The 17,372-nt window shown below is 57.3% G+C and overlaps 1 non-coding gene across 1 annotated transcript in view; it reads left to right on the top strand.

The window, feature by feature from the left end:
- Positions 1-17,343: 17,343 nt before the first annotated feature.
- The window catches only part of LOC147036765 (18S ribosomal RNA), a 1,904-nt gene continuing 1,875 nt past the window's right edge, over positions 17,344-17,372 (top strand). Inside the window, exon 1 of the ribosomal RNA XR_015064944.1 lies at positions 17,344-17,372. This exon is cut by the window's right edge and continues 1,875 nt beyond it. This is a non-coding gene — a ribosomal RNA (18S ribosomal RNA).

Below are 17,372 nucleotides of genomic sequence, written 5' to 3'. Positions count from 1 at the left end.
AGCTCCATAGCTCCAGCCTGGGTGGCTGGTGGCTCCATAGCTCCATACTTCCATAGCTCCAGTCAGAGAGTTGGCGAAAATTGCACTAAGTGCGAAAGCCCATTCATTTACAACGGCGTGTCCGCCAGGCGGCGACATTTCCCCGTTACCGGTGGCTGCGTGGCGGGTGAGTGACAGAGCTTATCCGAGCGGCTGGAACTCTGCGCCGGCGTGGTCGAGCGTGAGGCCCCGGCCCTTTGGCTGCCTGGTACCTAAAACACTTCCATTGATCCAGCCACGGAGGGTGCTGGCTGGTGGCTCCATAGCTCCATAGCTCCATAGCACCAGAGCTCCATAGCTCCATAGCACCAGAGCTCCATAGCTCCATAGCACCAGAGCTCCATAGCTCCATAGCACCAGAGCTCCATAGCTCCATAGCACCAGAGCTACATAGCTCCATAGCACCAGAGCTCCATAGCTCCATAGCACCAGAGCTCCATAGCTCCATAGCTCCAGGGCTCCATAGCTCCAGGGCTCCATAGCTCCATAGCTCCAGGGCTCCATAGCTCCAGGGCTCCAGGGCTCCATAGCTCCATAGCTCCAGGGCTCCATAGCTCCATACCTCCAGAGCTCCATAGCTCCAGCCTGGGTGGCTGGTGGCTCCATAGCTCCATACTTCCATAGCTCCAGTCAGAGAGTTGGCGAAAATTGCACTAAGTGCGAAAGCCCATTCATTTACAACGGCGTGTCCGCCAGGCGGCGACATTTCCCCCGTTACCGGTGGCTGCGTGGCGGGTGAGTGACAGAGCTTATCCGAGCGGCTGGAACTCTGCGCCGGCGTGGTCGAGCGTGAGGCCCCGGCCCTTTGGCTGCCTGGTACCTAAAACACTTCCATTGATCCAGCCACGGAGGGTGCTGGCTGGTGGCTCCATAGCTCCATAGCTCCATAGCACCAGAGCTCCATAGCTCCATAGCACCAGAGCTCCATAGCTCCATAGCACCAGAGCTCCATAGCTCCATAGCACCAGAGCTCCATAGCTCCATAGCACCAGAGCTACATAGCTCCATAGCACCAGAGCTCCATAGCTCCATAGCACCAGAGCTCCATAGCTCCATAGCACCAGAGCTCCATAGCTCCATAGCACCAGAGCTCCATAGCTCCATAGCACCAGAGCTCCATAGCTCCATAGCACCAGAGCTCCATAGCTCCATAGCACCAGAGCTCCATAGCTCCATAGCACCAGAGCTCCATAGCTCCATAGCACCAGAGCTCCATAGCTCCATAGCACCAGAGCTCCATAGCTCCATAGCACCAGAGCTCCATAGCTCCATAGCACCAGAGCTCCATAGCTCCATAGCTCCAGCCTGGGTGGCTGGTGGCTCCATAGCTCCATACTTCCATAGCTCCAGTCAGAGAGTTGGCTAAAATTGCACTAAGTGCGAAAGCCCATTCATTTACAACGGCGTGTCCACAAGGCGGCGACATTTCCCCGTTACCGGTGGCTGCGCGGCGGGTGAGTGACAGAGCTTATCCGAGCGGCTGGAACTCTGCGCCGGCGTGGTCGAGCGTGAGGCCTCGGCCCTTTGGCTGCCTGGTACCTAAAACACTTCCATTGATCCAGCCACGGAGGGTGCTGGCTGGTGGCTCCATAGCTCCATACCTCCAGAGCTCCAGAGCTCCATAGCACCAGAGCTCCATAGCTCCATAGCACCAGAGCTCCATAGCACCAGAGCTCCATAGCTCCATAGCACCAGAGCTCCATAGCTCCATAGCACCAGAGCTCCATAGCTCCATAGCACCAGAGCTCCATAGCTCCATAGCTCCATAGCACCAGAGCTCCATAGCTCCATAGCACCAGAGCTCCATAGCTCCATAGCACCAGAGCTCCATAGCTCCATAGCACCAGAGCTCCATAGCTCCATAGCACCAGAGCTCCATAGCTCCATAGCACCAGAGCTCCATAGCTCCATAGCACCAGAGCTCCATAGCTCCATAGCACCAGAGCTCCATAGCTCCATAGCACCAGAGCTCCATAGCTCCATAGCTCCAGGGCTCCATAGCTCCATAGCTCCAGGGCTCCATAGCTCCAGGGCTCCAGGGCTCCATAGCTCCAGGGCTCCATAGCTCCAGGGCTCCAGGGCTCCATAGCTCCATACCTCCAGAGCTCCATACCTCCAGAGCTCCAGAGCTCCATAGCACCAGAGCTCCATGGCTTCAGAGCTCCATAGCACCATAGCTCCATACCTCCAGAGCTCCAGGGCTCCATAGCTCCATAGCTCCATAGCTCCATAGCTCCATACCTCCAGAGCTCCATAGCACCAGAGCTCCATGGCTCCATAGCTCCAGCCTGGGTGGCTGGTGGCTCCATAGCTCCATACTTCCATAGCTCCAGTCAGAGAGTTGGCGAAAATTGCACTAAGTGCGAAAGCCCATTCATTTACAACGGCGTGTCCGCCAGGCGGCGACATTTCCCCGTTACCGGTGGCTGCGCGGCGGGTGAGTGACAGAGCTTATCCGAGCGGCTGGAACTCTGCGCCGGCGTGGTCGAGCGGCTGGCCTCGGTAGTTGAGGTACCAGGGGTGGGGCGGGGAGCTCCAGGCGGGTCTTGTGAGAGAGTGAAGCCGAGCGGCTGGAACTCTCGGCCGGCCTGGTCGAGCGGCTGGCCTCGGTAGTTGAGGTACCAGGGGCGGCTGGGGAGCTCCAGGCGGGGCTTGTGAGAGAGTGAAGCCGAGCGGCTGGAACTCTGGGCCGGCCTGGTCGAGCGGCTGGCCTCGGTAGTTGAGGTACCAGGGGCGGGCTGGGGAGCTCCAGGCGGGGCTTGTGAGAGAGTGTAGCCGAGCGGCTGGAACTCTGGGCCGGCGTGGTTGAGCAGCATGCCCGCGGAGGTGGCTCTTCCATAGGCAGGGAGGGTGCTGGAGCTCCACACTTCCATAGGCAGGGAGGGTGCTGGAGCTCCACACTTCCATAGGCAGGGAGGGTGCTGGAGCTCCACACTTCCATAGGCAGGGAGGGTGCTGGAGCTCCACACTTCCATAGGCAGGAGGGTGCTGGAGCTCCACACTTCCATAGGCAGGGAGGGTGCTGGAGCTCCACACTTCCATAGGCAGGAGGGTGCTGGAGCTCCACACTTCCATAGGCAGGGAGGGTGCTGGAGCTCCACACTTCCATAGGCAGGGAGGGTGCTGGAGCTCCACACTTCCATAGGCAGGGAGGGGTGCTGGAGCTCCACACTTCCATAGGCAGGGAGGGTGCTGGCACATCCACACTTCCAGCCACGGAGCATGCTGGCACTTCCACCTTGCTTGCTAAGTCGGCGTGATCTTGCCCAAAAAGTCCCTCCTCACCTCCAGCTGGAAGTGGAAAAAAATCCTCCACCTGCTTGGCCGAGGGTTCTGGAAGCCAGCAGCTCGCAGAATGTTGCCAAAGTTTCACTGGAAGGAAAAGAAAAGAGAAGACCGAGTGCGCATTTCACCTACCGCCGAATGTCCACAAGAGGGAAGTGTCACTCCGTCGCAGAATCTGCGCCGACGCACTCGGCACCCTTCGAATTTATGGTGCCGGTGCGGGTGTTCTGGGTGCAAAAAGGCCGCCCAAGTGGTAGAAAAAAATCAAGACTTCGTCTCTTAGGTCGAAATTAATGCCAAGTTTTGAAATGCGCTGGCAGGGGTGGACCAGGGCCCGTTAGAAGTGCTTAGCCGAGGTCCTGGAAGCCTAACCCGGCGTGATCTTGTGCAAAAAGCCGCTGCTGAGCTCCAGCTGGAAGTGTAAAAAGAACCGGGCTGGATCAAAAAAAGAACCGGGCGGCCCTTTAAAATTGCTTAGCCGAGGTCCTGGAACCCTAACCCGGCGTGATCTTGTGCAAAAAGCCGCTGCTGAGCTCCAGCTGGAAGTGTAAAAAGAACCGGGCTGGTTCAAAAAAAGAACCGGGCGACCCGTTAGAAGTGCTTAGCCGAGGTCCTGGAAGCCTAACCCGGCGTGATCTTGTGCAAAAAGCCGCTGCTGAGCTCCAGCTGGAAGTGGAAAAAGAACCGGCTGGATCAAAAAAGAACCGGGCGACCCGTTAAAATTGCTTAGCCGAGGTCCTGGAAGCCTAACACGGCGTGATCTTGTGCAAAAAGCCGCTCCCGAGCTCCAGCTGGAAGTGTAAAAAGAAACCAGGCTGGATAAAAAAAAGAACCGGGCTGGATAAAAAAAAAGAACCGGGCGGCCCGTTAAAATTGCTTAGCCGAGGTCCTGGAAGCCTAACCCGGCGTGATCTTGTGCAAAAAGCCGCTCCCGAGCTCCAGCTGGAAGTGTAAAAAGAACCGGGCTGGATAAAAAAAGAACCGGGCTGGATCAAAAAAGAACCGGGCGACCCGTTAAAATTGCTTAGCCGAGGTCCTGGAAGCCTAACACGGCGTGTTCTTGTGCAAAAAGCCGCTCCCAAGCTCCAGCTGGAAGTGTAAAAAGAACCGGGCTGGATAAAAAAAGAACCGGGCTGGATCAAAAAAGAACCGGGCGACCCGTTAAAATTGCTTAGCCGAGGTCCTGGAAGCCTAACACGGCGTGATCTTGTGCAAAAAAGCCGCTCCCGAGCTCCAGCTGGAAGTGTAAAAAGAACCGGGCTGGATAAAAAAAGAACCGGGCTGGATAAAAAAAAGAACCGGGCGACCCGTTAAAATTGCTTAGCCGAGGTCCTGGAAGCCTAACACGGCGTGTTCTTGTGCAAAAAGCCGCTCCCGAGCTCCAGCTGGAAGTGTAAAAAGAACCAGGCTGGATAAAAAAAAGAACCGGGCTGGATCAAAAAAGAACCGGGCGACCCGTTAAAATTGCTTAGCCGAGGTCCTGGAAGCCTAACACGGCGTGATCTTGTGCAAAAAGCCGCTCCCGAGCTCCAGCTGAAGTGTAAAAAGAACCAGGCTGGATAAAAAAAAGAACCGGGCTGGTTCAAAAAAGAACCGGGCAACCCGTTAAAATTGCTTAGCCGAGGTCCTGGAAGCCTAACACGGCGTGTTCTTGTGCAAAAAGCCGCTCCCGAGCTCCAGCTGGAAGTGTAAAAAGAACCAGGCTGGATAAAAAAAAGAACCGGGCTGGATCAAAAAAGAACCGGCGACCCGTTAAAATTGCTTAGCCGAGGTCCTGGAAGCCTAACACGGCGTGATCTTGTGCAAAAAGCCGCTCCCGAGCTCCAGCTGGAAGTGTAAAAAGAACCGGGCTGGATAAAAAAAGAACCGGGCTGGATAAAAAAAAAGAACCGGGCGACCCGTTAAAATTGCTTAGCCGAGGTCCTGGAAGCCTAACACGGCGTGATCTTGTGCAAAAAGCCGCTCCCCGAGCTCCAGCTGGAAGTGTAAAAAGAACCAGGCTGGATAAAAAAAAAGAACCGGGCTGGATCAAAAAAGAACCGGGCGACCCGTTAAAATTGCTTAGCCGAGGTCCTGGAAGCCTAACACGGCGTGTTCTTGTGCAAAAAGCCGCTCCCGAGCTCCAGCTGGAAGTGTAAAAAGAACCAGGCTGGATAAAAAAAAGAACCGGGCTGGATCAAAAAAGAACCGGGCGACACCGTTAAAATTGCTTAGCCGAGGTCCTGGAAGCCTAACACGGCGTGTTCTTGTGCAAAAAGCCGCTCCCGAGCTCCAGCTGGAAGTGTAAAAAGAACCAGGCTGGATAAAAAAAAGAACCGGGCTGGATCAAAAAAGAACCGGGCGACCCGTTAAAATTGCTTAGCTGAGGTCCTGGAAGCCTAACACGGCGTGATCTTGTGCAAAAAGCCGCTCCCGAGCTCCAGCTGGAAGTGTAAAAAGAACCGGGCTGGATAAAAAAAAGAACCGGGCTGGATAAAAAAAAAGAACCGGGCGGCCCGTTAAAATTGCTTAGCCGAGGTCCTGGAAGCCTAACCCGGCGTGATCTTGTGCAAAAAGCCGCTCCCGAGCTCCAGCTGGAAGTGTAAAAAGAACCGGGCTGGATAAAAAAAGAACCGGGCTGGATCAAAAAAGAACCGGGCGACCCGTTAAAATTGCTTAGCCGAGGTCCTGGAAGCCTAACACGGCGTGTTCTTGTGCAAAAAGCCGCTCCCCAAGCTCCAGCTGGAAGTGTAAAAAGAACCGGGCTGGATAAAAAAAAGAACCGGGCTGGATCAAAAAAGAACCGGGGCGACCCGTTAAAATTGCTTAGCCGAGGTCCCTGGAAGCCTAACACGGCGTGATCTTGTGCAAAAAGCCGCTCCCGAGCTCCAGCTGGAAGTGTAAAAAGAACCGGGCTGGATAAAAAAAGAACCGGGCTGGATAAAAAAAGAACCGGGCGACCCGTTAAAATTGCTTAGCCGAGGTCCTGGAAGCCTAACACGGCGTGTTCTTGTGCAAAAAGCCGCTCCCGAGCTCCAGCTGGAAGTGTAAAAAGAACCAGGCTGGATAAAAAAAAGAACCGGGCTGGATCAAAAAAGAACCGGGCGACCCGTTAAAATTGCTTAGCCGAGGTCCTGGAAGCCTAACACGCGTGATCTTGTGCAAAAAGCCGCTCCCGAGCTCCAGCTGGAAGTGTAAAAAGAACCAGGCTGGATAAAAAAAAGAACCGGGCTGGTTCAAAAAAGAACCGGGCAAACCCGTTAAAACTTGCTTAGCCGAGGTCCTGGAAGCCTAACACGGCGTGTTCTTGTGCAAAAAGCCGCTCCCGAGCTCCAGCTGGAAGTGTAAAAAGAACCAGGCTGGATAAAAAAAAGAACCGGGCTGGATCAAAAAAGAACCGGGCGACCCGTTAAAATTGCTTAGCCGAGGTCCTGGAAGCCTAACACGGCGTGATCTTGTGCAAAAAGCCGCTCCCGAGCTCCAGCTGGAAGTGTAAAAAAGAACCGGGCTGGATAAAAAAAGAACCGGGCTGGATAAAAAAAAAGAACCGGGCGACCCGTTAAAATTGCTTAGCCGAGGTCCTGGAAGCCTAACACGGCGTGATCTTGTGCAAAAAGCCGCTCCCGAGCTCCAGCTGGAAGTGTAAAAAGAACCAGGCTGGATAAAAAAAAGAACCGGGCTGGATCAAAAAAGAACCGGGCGACCCGTTAAAATTGCTTAGCCGAGGTCCTGGAAGCCTAACACGGCGTGTTCTTGTGCAAAAAGCCGCTCCCGAGCTCCAGCTGGAAGTGTAAAAAGAACCAGGCTGGATAAAAAAAGAACCGGGCTGGATCAAAAAAGAACGGGCGACCCGTTAAATTGCTTAGCCGAGGTCCTGGAAGCCTAACACGGCGTGTTCTTGTGCAAAAAGCCGCTCCCGAGCTCCAGCTGGAAGTGTAAAAAGAACCAGGCTGGATAAAAAAAAGAACCGGGCTGGTTCAAAAAAGAACCGGGCAACCCGTTAAAATTGCTTAGCCGAGGTCCTGGAAGCCTAACACGGCGTGTTCTTGTGCAAAAAGCCGCTCCCGAGCTCCAGCTGGAAGTGTAAAAAGAACCAGGCTGGATAAAAAAAGAACCGGGCTGGATCAAAAAAGAACCGGGCGACCCGTTAAAATTGCTTAGCCGAGGTCCTGGAAGCCTAACACGGCGTGATCTTGTGCAAAAAAGCCGCTCCCGAGCTCCAGCTGGAAGTGTAAAAAGAACCGGGCTGGATAAAAAAAGAACCGGGCTGGATAAAAAAAAAGAACCGGGCGACCCGTTAAAATTGCTTAGCCGAGGTCCTGGAAGCCTAACACGGCGTGATCTTGTGCAAAAAGCCGCTCCCGAGCTCCAGCTGGAAGTGTAAAAAGAACCAGGCTGGATAAAAAAAAGAACCGGGCTGGATCAAAAAAGAACCGGGCGACCCGTTAAAATTGCTTAGCCGAGGTCCTGGAAGCCTAACACGGCGTGTTCTTGTGCAAAAAGCCGCTCCCGAGCTCCAGCTGGAAGTGTAAAAAGAACCAGGCTGGATAAAAAAAAGAACCGGGCTGGATCAAAAAAGAACCGGGCGACCCGTTAAAATTGCTTAGCCGAGGTCCTGGAAGCCTAACACGGCGTGTTCTTGTGCAAAAAGCCGCTCCCGAGCTCCAGCTGGAAGTGTAAAAAGAACCAGGCTGGATAAAAAAAAGAACCGGGCTGGATCAAAAAAGAACCGGGCGACCCGTTAAAATTGCTTAGCTGAGGTCCTGGAAGCCTAACACGGCGTGATCTTGTGCAAAAAGCCGCTCCCGAGCTCCAGCTGGAAGTGTAAAAAGAACCGGGCTGGATAAAAAAAAAGAACCGGGCTGGTTCAAAAAAGAACCGGGCAACCCGTTAAAATTGCTTAGCCGAGGTCCTGGAAGCCTAACCCGGCGTGATCTTGCCCGAAAGTCGGCCTCTATACTTCCATTTTAGGTACCAGGGGCTATTAGTGTACTTGGTCCCACTAGTCAGTGTACTCATCCAGTTACCCCCCGTTTTCCAAAACACCATCGGCACGTATAAGGGGGGGACTCTTGAGAGAGATGAGGTATATGGCAGCGCAACACCAATCCGCTCCGCGCTGGTTCCCATGTCGGCTACGGATGAATAAAACCAGCCTGTCCCCCCTGGAGCTCACGAGACACGGAATTTTTTCTAAGTGCCAACGGCTCTTCCGAGCAAACGTGTCCGCTCCGGCTGGTTCCCCCGTCGGCCTCGAATGACGAAAAATGCCGGTCTCCGCCCGGAGCTCATGACAAACGAAAAATTTTCTAAGTGCCAACGGCACTAGCGAGCGAATGTGTCCGCTCGGCGCTGGTTCCCGGGTCGAACCCGGAAGACGAAAAACGCCGCTCTCCGCCCGGAGCTCATGACAAACGAAAAATTTTCTAAGTGCCAACGGCACTAGCGAGCGAATGTGTCCGCTCGGCGCTGGTTCCCGGGTCGAACCCGGAAGACGAAAAACGCCGCTCTCCGCCCGGAGCTCATGACAAACGAAAAATTTTCTAAGTGCCAACGGCACTAGCGAGCGAATGTGTCCGCTCGGCGCTGGTTCCCGGGTCGAACCCGGAAGACGAAAAACGCCGCTCTCCCGCCCGGAGCTCATGACAAACGAAAAATTTTCTAAGTGCCAACGGCACTAGCGAGCGAATGTGTCCGCTCGGCGCTGGTTCCCGGGTCGAACCCGGAAGACGAAAAACGCCGCTCTCCGCCCGGAGCTCATGACAAACGAAAAATTTTCTAAGTGCCAACGGCACTAGCGAGCGAATGTGTCCGCTCGGCGCTGGTTCCCGGGTCGAACCCGGAAGACGAAAAACGCCGCTCTCCGCCCGGAGCTCATGACAAACGAAAAATTTTCTAAGTGCCAACGGCACTAGCGAGCGAATGTGTCCGCTCGGCGCTGGTTCCCGGGTCGAACCCGGAAGAACGAAAAACGCCGCTCTCCGCCCGGAGCTCATGACAAACGAAAAATTTTCTAAGTGCCAACGGCACTAGCGAGCGAATGTGTCCGCTCGGCGCTGGTTCCCGGGTCGAACCCGGAAGACGAAAAACGCCGCTCTCCGCCCGGAGCTCATGACAAACGAAAAATTTTCTAAGTGCCAACGGCACTAGCGAGCGAATGTGTCCGCTCGGCGCTGGTTCCCGGGTCGAACCCGGAAGACGAAAAACGCCGCTCTCCGCCCGGAGCTCATGACAAACGAAAAATTTTCTAAGTGCCAACGGCACTAGCGAGCGAATGTGTCCGCTCGGCGCTGGTTCCCGGGTCGAACCCGGAAGACAAAAAACGCCGGTCTCCGCCCGGAGCTCATGACAAACGAAAAATTTTCTAAGTGCCAACGGCACTAGCGAGCGAATGTGTCCGCTCGGCGCTGGTTCCCGGGTCGAACCCGGGAAGACGAAAAACGCCGCTCTCCGCCGGAGCTCATGACAAACGAAAAATTTTCTAAGTGCCAAACGGCACTTGCGAGCGAATGTGTCCGCTCGGCGCTGGTTCCCGGGTCGGACCCGGAAGACGAAAAAACGCGGTCTCCGCCCGGAGCTCATGACAAACGAAAAATTTTCTAAGTGCCAACGGCACTAGCGAGCGAATGTGTCCGCTCGGCGCTGGTTCCCGGGTCGGACCCGGAAGACGAAAAACGCCGGTCCTCGCCTGGAGGTCCCAGCAAAATCGGCGAAAAAACGACTAAGTGTCAACTTTCGAAAAAACGACTAAGTGCCCACGGCTCTGCGGGGCTTGTGAGTCCGCCCCGCGCCGGTTCGGTGGTCGGCCTCAAAAAGCAAAAAATCAGCCTCTCTCCCTGGAGCTCACCTCGAGGTACCAGGGGGTGAGGTACCCGGGCTAAGGTGCAGTACCTTTTTTGGTCTTCAGGTGCGCCAGAGTACAATGAAATGGTCCAGTAGTCAGTGTACTCATCGACTTTCCCCCCGTTTTCCAAAGCACCTCGTTTACGAGTATGGAGGAGATGGTGCTGGTCTCCCCACGGCGTCGGACACGCCGTCCTCGACAGCACAAGGTCGGATAGAAGACCTGGAAAGCGCCGTGGCACGCGCTGGAGGTGGGCACTTTGGCGAAAAAACGACTAAGTGTCAACTTTCGAAAAAACGACTAAGTGTCAACTTTCGAAAAAACGGCTAAGTGTCAACTTTCGAAAAAACGACTAAGTGTCACCTCTCTGAAAAAATGGCAAAGTGTCGCCTCTCTGAAATTTTTCTAAGTGCCCACGGCTCTGCGGGCTCGTGCATCCGAGCCGCGCCGGTTCTGCAACCGGCCTAGAATGACGAAAAATAACGGTCTCCTCCTGGAGCTCACAGCCAATTGTGGCGAAAAAGTGGCAAAGTGCCCACGGCCCTGCCGAGCTTTGGCGTCCGCTCAGCGCCGGTGCCGCAGTCGGCCTCGAATGACGAAAAATGACGGTCTCCTCCTGGAGCTCACAGCCAACTTGGCAAAAAGTTTCTAAGTGCCCACGGCCCTGCCGAGCTTTGGCGTCCGCCCAGCGCGGTTCCGCAGTCGGCCTCGAATGACGAAAAATAACGGTCTCCTCCTGGAGCTCACAGCCAACTTGGCAAAAAGTTTCTAAGTGCCCACGGCCCTGCCGAGCTTTGGCGTCCGCCCAGCGCCGGTTCCGCAGTCGGCCTCGAATGACGAAAAATAACGGTCTCCTCCTGGAGCTCACAGCCAACTTGGCAAAAAGTTTCTAAGTGCCCACGGCCCTGCCGAGCTTTGGCGTCCGCTCAGCGCCGGTGCCGCAGTCGGCCTCGAATGACGAAAATGACGGTCTCCTCCTGGAGCTCACAGCCAACTTGGCAAAAAGTTTCTAAGTGCCCCACGGCCCTGCCGAGCTTTGGCGTCCGCCCAGCGCCGGTTCCGCAGTCGGCCTCGAATGACGAAAAATAACGGTCTCCTCCTGGAGCTCACAGCCAACTTGGCAAAAAGTTTCTAAGTGCCCACGGCCCTGCCGAACTTTGGCGTCCGCTCAGCGCCGGTTCCGCAGTCGGCCTCGAATGACGAAAAATAACGGTCTCCTCCTGGAGCTCACAGCCAACTTGGCAAAAAGTTTCTAAGTGCCCACGGGCCCTGCCGAACTTTGGCGTCCGCTCAGCGCCGGTTCCGCAGTCGGCCTCGAATGACGAAAAATAACGGTCTCCTCCTGGAGCTCACAGCCAACTTGGCAAAAAGTTTCTAAGTGCCCACGGCCCTGCCGAGCTTTGGCGTCCGCCCAGCGCCGGTTCCGCAGTCGGCCTCGAATGACGAAAAATAACGGTCTCCTCCTGGAGCTCACAGCCAACTTGGCAAAAAGTTTCTAAGTGCCCACGGCCCTGCCGAGCTTTGGCGTCCGCCCAGCGCCGGTTCCGCAGTCGGCCTCGAATGACGAAAAATAACGGTCCTCCTCCTGGAGCTCACAGCCAACTTGGCAAAAAGTTTCTAAGTGCCCACGCCCTGCCGAGCTTTGGCGTCCGCCCAGCGCCGGTTCCGCAGTCGGCCTCGAATGACGAAAAATAACGGTCTCCTCCTGGAGCTCACAGCCAACTTGGCAAAAAGTTTCTAAGTGTCACATCTCTGAAAAAACGACTAAGTGTCAACTTTCGAAAAAACGGCTAAGTGTCAACTTTCGAAAAAACGGCAAAGTGTCACATCTCTGAAAAAACGGCTAAGTGTCGACTTTCGAAAAAACGGCTAAGTGTCAACTTTCGAAAAAACGGCAAAGTGTCACATCTCTGAAAAAACGGCTAAGTGTCACATCTCTGAAAAAACGGCTAAGTGTCACATCTCTGAAAAAACGGCTAAGTGTCGCCTCTCTGAAAAAAACGGCAAAGTGTCAACTTTCGAAAAAACGGACAGAGTGTCGCCTCTCTGAAAAAACGACTAAGTGTCGACTCTGAGAAAATGGCAAAGTGCCCACGGCTCTGCGGGCTCGTGCATCCGACCCGCGCCGGTTCCCCAGCCGGCCTGAAATAAGGCAAAACCAGCCTCTCCGCCTGGAGCTCAGAGCCAACTTGGCGAATATTTTCTAAGTGCCCACGGCTCTGCGTGGCTACGGCGTCTGCCCAGCGCCGGTTCCTGGGTCGAACCCCGAGGACGAGGAATGCCGGTCTCCGCCTGGAGGTCCCAGCTTAATCGGCGAAAATTTCTAAGTGCCCACGGCTCTGCCGGGCTCGTGCATCCGACCCGCGCCGGTTCCCCAGCCGGCCTGAAATAAGGCAAAACCAGGCTCTCCCCCCTGGAGCTCAGAGCCAATTGTGGCAGAAAAAACGACTAAGTGTCAACTTTCGAAAAAACGACTAAGTGTCAACTTTCCAAAAAAACGGCTAAGTGTCGACTTTCGAAAAAACGGCTAAGTGTCAACTTTCGAAAAAACGACTAAGTGTCGCCTCTGAAAAAACGACTAAGTGTCGCCTCTCTGAAAAAACGACTAAGTGCCCACGGCTCTGGGGGGCTTGTGAGTCCGCCCCGCGCCGGTTCGGCGGTCGGCCTCAAAAAGCGAAAATCAGCCTCTCTCCCTGGAGCTCACCAAAAATTGTCGAAATTTTTCTAAGTTCTCCTCGAGGTACCAGGGGGTGAGGTACCCGGGCTAAGGTGCAGTACCTTTTTTGGTCTTCAGGTGCGCCAGAGTACAATGAAATGGTCCCAGTAGTCAGTGTACTCATCGACTTTCCCCCCGTTTTCCAAAGCACCCCGTTTACGAGTATGGAGGAGATGGTGCTGGTCTCCCCACGGCGTCGGACACGCCGTCCTCGACAGCACAAGGTCGGATAGAAGACCTGAAAAGCGCCGTGGCACGCGCTGGAGGTGTCACTGTGGCGAAAAAGTGACTAAGTGTCAACTTTCGAAAAAACGGCTAAGTGTCAACTTTCGAAAAAACGGCTAAGTGTCAACTTTCGAAAAAACTGCTAAGTGTCAACTTTCGAAAAAACGACTAAGTGTCGCCTCTCTGAAAAAACGGCAAAGTGTCAACTTTCGAAAAAACGACTAAGTGTCAACTTTCGAAAAAACGACTAAGTGTCACCTCTCTGAAAAAATGGCAAAGTGTCAACTGCGAATGTGGTGGTGCATGGAAGGAAGTGGAGGACGGCCGCCTCCTTAAACACAGGCCGGAGAGGAGCGTCAGGGCCAGGCTCCTCAAACATGGACCGAGTGTCGCCCTTAACACAGACCAAGGGGAGGACGGCCGCCTCCTTAAACACAGGCCGGAGAGGAGCGTCAGGGCCAGGCTCCTCAAACATGGACCGAGTGTCGCCCTTAACACAGACCAAGGGGAGGACGGCCGCCTCCTTAAACACAGGCCGGAGAGGAGCGTCAGGGCCAGGCTCCTCAAACATGGACCGAGTGTCGCCCTTAACACGGACCAAGGGGAGGACGGCCGCCTCCTTAAACACAGGCCGGAGAGGAGCGTCAGGGCCAGGCTCCTCAAACATGGACCGAGTGTCGCCCTTAACACGGACCAAGGGGAGGACGGCCGCCTCCTTAAACACAGGCCGGAGAGGAGCGTCAGGGCCAGGCTCCTCAAACATGGACCGAGTGTCGCCCTTAACACAGACCAAGGGGAGGACGGCCGCCTCCTTAAACACAGGCCGGAGAGGAGCGTCAGGGCCAGGCTCCTCAAACATGGACCGAGTGTCGCCCTTAACACGGACCAAGGGGAGGACGGCCGCCTCCTTAAACACAGGCCGGAGAGGAGCGTCAGGGCCAGGCTCCTCAAACATGGACCGAGTGTCGCCCTTAACACGGACCAAGGGGAGGACGGCCGCCTCCTTAAACACAGGCCGGAGAGGAGCGTCAGGGCCAGGCTCCTCAAACATGGACAGAGTGTCGCCCTTAACACAGACCAAAACGGAGGACGGCCGTCTCCCTAAATACAGGCCGAACCGGAGCGCGAGTTGTCGCTCCTTAAACACGGACCGAGTGGAGGACGGCCGCCTCCTTAAACACAGGCCGAACAAAATGACACAAAGTGTCAACTGCGAATGTTGTCCATCCAAGGAAGGAGCGTGATGCCCGGCCGGCTCCTTAAACACAGGCGAGAGTCGCCCCGGACGGTCCGCCTCGCGGCGCCCGTCTGCTCGGATAAAATGACACAAAGTGTCAACTACGAATGTTGTCCATCCAAGGAGGGAGCGTGATGCCCGGCCGGCTCCGAAAACACAGGCCGAGAGTCGCCCCGGACGGTCCGCCTCGCGGCGCCCGTCTGCTCGATAAAATGACACAAAGTGTCAACTGCGAATGTTGTCCATCCAAGGAAGGAGCGTGATGCCCCGGCCGGCTCCTTAAACACAGGCCGAGAGTCGCCCCGGACGGTCCGCCTCGCGGCGCCCGCCCGCTCGGATAAAATGACACAAAGTGTCAACTACGAATGTTGTCCATCCAAGGAAGGAGCGTGATGCCCGGCCGGCTCCTTAAACACAGGCCGAGAGTCGCCCCGGACGGTCGCCTCGCGGCGCCCGTCTGCTCGGATAAAATGACACAAAGTGTCAACTACGAATGTTGTCCATCCAAGGAGGGAGCGTGATGCCCGGCCGGCTCCGAAAACACAGGCCGAGAGTCGCCCCGGACGGTCCGCCTCGCGGCGCCCGTCTGCTCGGATAAAATGACACAAAGTGTCAACTGCGAATGTTGTCCATCCAAGGAAGGAGCGTGATGCCCGGCCGGCTCCTTAAACACAGGCCGAGAGTCGCCCCGGACGGTCCGCCTCGCGGCGCCCGCCCGCTCGGATAAAATGACACAAAGTGTCAACTACGAATGTTGTCCATCCAAGGAAGGAGCGTGATGCCCGGCCGGCTCCTTAAACACAGGCCGAGAGTCGCCCCGGACGGTCGCCTCGCGGCGCCCGTCTGCTCGGATAAAATGACACAAAGTGTCAACTACGAATGTTGTCCATCCAAGGAGGGAGCGTGATGCCCGGCCGGCTCCGAAAACACAGGCCGAGAGTCGCCCCCGGACGGTCCGCCTCGCGGCGCCCGTCTGCTCGGATAAAATGACACAAAGTGTCAACTACGAATGTTGTCCATCCAAGGAGGGAGCGTGAGGCCCGGCCGGCTCCGAAAACACAGGCCGAGAGTCGCCCCGGACGGTCCGCCTCTCGAGGCGCCCGCCCGCTCGGATAAAATGACACAAAGTGTCAACTACGAATGTTGTCCATCCAAGGAGGGAGCGTGATGCCCGCCGGCTCCGAAAACACAGGCCGAGATTCGACCCCGGACGGGCCGTCTTCTCCCGGCGCCCGCCCGCGTACGCCCCCCATCCCCGGTCGCCCGTCTGCTCCCGGCGGGCCTCCGAGTACCCCCTCACCCAACTGACCGACTGGCACTCATGACCCGCCTTGGTAGGGCCTCCATCGGCCTCGGCTCGTCCGACGTCGGGTGGACGGTTCCTACCCACTGCGGGTCGCACTCTAGCGCCCGGCCGCCGCGTGAGCGTGCGCTCCCCGCGCCGCCCCCGCAGGCCCCGGCGCGACCGTACTGCGGCGAGACCGAGACGACCCGGTTTGGCATCCATCCCACCTAGCCACGATCCACGGAGGCCGAGCGAGCGGCTGAGTGTCGGGCGCCGCGCGTGCGAGCGTCCGCCGGCCGCGCCGGTCCTTCCGCGAATGTCGTTTCTCAAACCCTCCGGCTTGATAGCGGCGGCACCACGGGAAGCCGTCCACACACACACCGTCCGACCTCTATCCGAAAAGCCTTCCCGACCAACCGCGGTCGCGGGGGCGTCTGTCGCTCCGCATCGGGGGGGCGTATGGCTTCCGCGCTACGCGCTGCGGGCTCGGGGGGGCCGCAACGGCTGAGTCTGACTCGGCCGGGGCGCAGCTTCCCTCCCGGCAGTCAGCAATAGTGCCGATCGCGCCCTGCCACCAGCCCCCTCCCCGACGGGTTCGTCGGCGCCGGCTGGCCGCCGTCCGCCTTCGTTCCCCGAGGGTTCCCAACCAGCGCCGATCCAACTCCGCATCCTGGCCGCACGCAGTGCGTGCCTCGCGCGGGTAAGTCGCCGGCGCAGCGCCGCAGCTCCCGACCCCCGCGTACGGGAATAGTTGAGGGCCTCAGCGGGCCGCACCGACCGAGTCCGACTCGGGCCGGGGCGCAGATTCCCGCTTGGGTGACCGAACGTTCTCTGCTCGGGCCGGAGGGCCGACGCCCGTCCCCCCCCGTCGTCCCCCACGGACCGCCTCCGAGGCCACTTCGCACGGCTCATCCTCGGCTCCCTACCAATGCTTAATCGATGGGGCCGCCCGGCCGGATTCGCGCCACCCTGTCCACCGCGAGTCTCCCCAGACTAACCCGAGTTACCGCCCAGCTCGCCTAACCTTGCACTCGCTCTGCCAAACGGTCGTGTAGTCGGCGGGCCGTCCTACGGGTCGCCCTCCCTCCCCAAACGCGCGGCGGGATAGCGGCAAGGCGGCGGCGGCGGCCAGCGGCGTCGGGGCGCTCGCACCGGAGAAGAGGCGTCTTACGAGGCCGGGCGCAGCTCCCTCTCGTTTACTTGCTGAGTAGCGGCGCTCGAAGGTTCCGCGGCGAGCGCGGCTCATCCCATTGAATGTCCCTGCACCAGGCTCCATCGAAGGGCCGCCCGGCCGGATTCGCACCCCCCTGTCCACCGCGAAGTCCCCTCGACTAACCCGAGTTACCGCCCAGTTCGCCTAACCTTGCATCGCCCCGCCAAACGAGCGAGTTGTCGGCCGTCCTGCGGGTCGCCACCGGCCCCAAACGTGCGGAGGGATAGCGGCAAGGCGGCGGCGGCGGCCAGCGGCGTCGGGGTCGACCTAGCACCGGAGAAGAGGTGTCTTACGAGGCCGGGCGCAGCTCCTCTCGTTTAGGGGTCCGCGAGGGTCGCATTCGAGGTTCCGCGTCCTCGGCTTCGGCTGCGCCGGGTCCAGCCCGATCCATCTCACCCCGCGCAGGCGTCAGACCACCTAGAGCCCCCGCGAACCGCGGCCGGCGTCCGGAAAACAGTCGCGCGAGCCCCCGCTCCGGCGGGCCGGCGAGCGAGAGGCGCTACCCAGCCACCCTCTCTCCTACCTGGTTGATCCTGCCAGTAGCATATG

The sequence above is a fragment of the Syngnathus leptorhynchus genome, unplaced genomic scaffold (genome assembly GCF_054491065.1).
Source record: "Syngnathus leptorhynchus isolate UIUO unplaced genomic scaffold, UIUO_Slep HiC_scaffold_436, whole genome shotgun sequence".
In the NCBI taxonomy this organism is placed as follows: Eukaryota; Metazoa; Chordata; class Actinopteri; order Syngnathiformes; family Syngnathidae; genus Syngnathus; species Syngnathus leptorhynchus.
Note: the sequence above shows the minus strand (reverse complement) of the source record. Positions and strands in the feature narration are given on the sequence as shown.